Here is a 3,740-nt window from a genome sequence, read left to right as displayed (position 1 = left end):
TTTTGGACCACCCTAATGTATAAATAATTTCAATATTTTATACATATGTATGTAAATAAATAGCAGTACGAACAGTTCCGCATGTTTAAGGACTCAACCAAATTGGTACGTCGTTAGTATCCATAAATTATAGGCAAACCCTAAAAGGACTTGGGTTCATCTCATCAGTAACTATAGCGCACTCATGTGTATTCATTACATTTTCATTTTGGGTGACCCCTCATAAATTTCCTGCCTAATAATCCTAATAATCAACTTACATTGAACTTCTTCAAAACGAGGGTCAAAATAAAATATACTGTTAGTTAAGTTAGTTAAGGGTAAAGTTTTCTACAAAAAATGTTACCAAATTTTAACTGAAAACGAGCAAGTGTTATGTTTAAAGTCGATATGTAAAATTACCTGCAAAAGGAAGAATTTTAACCCACTCTAAAAAAAGTTGTTATGAGGTGGATTAAAATCCAATTAAAGTTCAACTAATAGTTCATTTCTCACCAGCACTTAACTGCTATTTACGCCTATTAAAATTACAACTGTGTATTAATTACAAGCGATCGAAAGTAAAAAAAAAAAAAGTAAGAAATAACCCTTGTCGATCGATCCAATTCAAAATTATTGGAGCTTACATGAGCTCTTAACTTCGGTTAAGCTTTTGGTGGAAATGGAGTATAACACCCATGAATACTCGTACTAAAGTTTGCGTATAGGTTTGTTGGGTCCTTAAAGTTGCTATTTCACTATGTAATTTAAAACAGCGATTCTTAAAAGAATACTGCCCGAGTAATCTCGAATACTTTACTTAAACTCAATAAAATATATGCTACTTGCCTCCATTATTTGAGACTGCAGTTATATCCTTGACACCTTTTTCTTGAAGTGCATCAATCAGCTTTTCGGGTATGCCACAGACACCAAATCCACCGAATAAAATTTTAGATCCATTTGGTATATCGGAAACGGCTGCAGCTGCACTGTCGAAAATTTTTCCTTTAGACTTGCCACTAGTGGCATAGCAGGCAATGAACTAAAATAATAAAAAATATGTATATGTGTCTGAATACAGTCATCCCAAATTAAACGTAGCAAGCTTGGGCGCGATGGCTTTCAGTCCTCCAAAGTACTCAGTAATCACAAGAAAATTTATTCTCTTGCCAAGTCATTCAAGCCGATAAGTCTCACCCCATTTAAGCTGTAAGCAATGGAGAATATTATCGACCATGATATCAGATCTAACACTCTGAAAAAGGCAGCCTTTCATCCGGATCAGCACGCGTACAGAGCGGATAGATGTACAGACACCGCTCTGTTACGGTCTCACTTCGGAAATACAGGAGGCCTTCGAGTGTGGAGAAATAATGCTCTGTGCCTTACTTGATATCGAGGGCGAGTTCGACAATACATCGCATCGACAGAGCACTGGAGAAACGTGATGTCCAACAAACTATTAGCAGATGGATAGCTATTCTGTTACATTCAAGGATTTCTGAAGCCAAAGTCGGTGACAGCGTAGTCCAATTATAAACGACAAAAGGGTGCCCGCAAGGAGGGGTGCTATTTCCTTTCCTGTTGAGCTTAGTAGAGGACGAACTTCTACAAGTACTCACTGATAAGGGCGTCCACTACCAAGGACACGCGGACGACATAGTGATTATTGCCAGAGGGAAGTTCGCAAGTACCCTCTGCCTGATCGTCCAAAGAGGACTTAACATAGCTAAAAGGTGGTGTGCGGATGTAGGTTTGATTATCAATCCATCAAAGACAGCTATAGTCCCCTCAAATATAAGGCTTTGTCAGCCAGGACCAGGGACAGTCTGGGCTCCCAGCCCCCTCTAGTTCTGCTCCCCAGGCACGACGTGTATGTATAAAGTAGTGGTTTTCGAAATAAACTATAATACCTCTTATCATCAAAAGACAAGTTCAGGCGAGCACATTAAAGTGGTACACAGATGGCTCTAAGACTCCTCAAGAGGATAGGAGCAGGTTTTTGTGGCCCCTGACTGAAGCTTTCGGTGTCCCTAGGAACCTTCCCCAGCATATTTCATGCGGAAATCTATGCCATCAATCTGTGCGCTGAGACTAACCTTCGAAGGAATTATCGAAGAGAAACGATCCTGATTTTAAGCGATAGGCGGGCGGCATTCAAGGCTCTCTTATCCTCCTACATCAAATTATCGTTGGTTCTGAAGTGTGTAGAGAGGCGAATTGCTCTGGCTGAGAATAATACCCTCCAATTGCTATGGGTACCAATGCACATGGGGGTCGAAGCTAATGAGAAAGCGGACCATCTCGCCAGAATGGCTGCCACCACGAGACCAATAGGACTGGAGTCCTTCCTCTCAATACATAGGACAAAGGAAACGCTCAGGAAGGAAAACACTAGGCCAAGGAATCTCATTTGGCGTAATACCTTGATACTTCGTCAATCCAAAAGCTCACTAGGAGGGTACAGGATACTCAAAGGCCTCCCTAAGGAGAAACTAAGGATCATTACAATTATATTTTGACGGGCCACTACAGGTTAAGAGGGCACTTGTATAATTTAGGAATCTTCTGTGATGCTGGCAAGGAGACTCTATTAAAGGGTGGCACCGAATAACTGTCGCACAGGTTTTTTTTTTTTGAAAAAAATGTATTGTTAATTTTGAAAATATTTTACTTTAATTTTATTAATTAGTTGTAAAATTTTGATTTTAATTTACATTTGGCAGTAGTGTAAACTTTGGGAGATAAGTACATGCGGCACGCAAGTCTTTTTCAGGTGTATTTTTTCTTAGACTTTGTATAAAAAAAGGAAAAAGAAAAGAAAAAGTGAATGGCCGCCCTAGTCATCAGTTCCGAATCTATTCGATTTCTGAGTATTAGAACTTGTGGTGGACAAAAGGGGAAGTATACAGAATAAAAAGGCGTTTAGTGCTTCATCCAACTATTTATCTACCCGTTTCACAACAATTTTCGGTACTTATGTGTACATACGTTTCTGCCGCACACTTTAGGGGAAAAAAACGGATCGGCAATGTATCCGAAAATGGAATCGGTAACCGGACAAAGCTCCGCATTTCAACCTTTTTTTCCTTTTTCGGATGCATTTTCTGATTTTTTTGACCGGGTATAGATATGTATGTATTATGTTAATAGGGCATCCATAGATACTTACTCCATACTTATGTTGATATGTACAATAACAATACACCCATGTAGATGTAAATAAATAAAAATGATTCACTCGACTTTCATTGTCATTAAATATTTCCATAGAAAATAACTTAATACTAGCGGTTTAATAATCTAATAAAACACAAGCCCCCTAATCAGGGTTGTCACTTTGCTGAACTGTTACAAAATTGGTAGAAAAGATTTGTTTAGGTAGAAAGATAATTTTTTTTTTTTACTTTTTCCAAAAGTGTAGTCTACTTTATTCCAATAAATTTCGAACACTTGAATGCACACTTTTTATATACATACACAAACATATCGCCCGCCATTCAAAACTCCTTTTACTAGAATCATCAAATACTTTTGATTCGCGATATATTTTAAAATAAACGATTTTTTGTTTGGTTTTTTTTTTGGGTCACTGTATTTTTCTATAATAAGTCCAGTTGAAGCCTCTTCAAATGATGAAGTTTCGTTCTTGTCTTTAGTTTCATCGCTTTCGCTTTTGGTTGAAGAAAACCGAGATGATGCTGTTAATCTTATCTCAAATATAATATCATTAGCTGAATGAAAAGCTCCTTAAAAAA

This window comes from Rhagoletis pomonella, unplaced genomic scaffold (assembly GCF_013731165.1).
Source record: "Rhagoletis pomonella isolate Grant_MI unplaced genomic scaffold, Rhpom_1.0 Rhpom_scaffold_00011, whole genome shotgun sequence".
Taxonomy (NCBI): Eukaryota; Metazoa; Arthropoda; class Insecta; order Diptera; family Tephritidae; genus Rhagoletis; species Rhagoletis pomonella.
The sequence above is the reverse complement of the archived record's forward strand: the minus strand, read 5'-3'. Positions refer to the sequence as shown.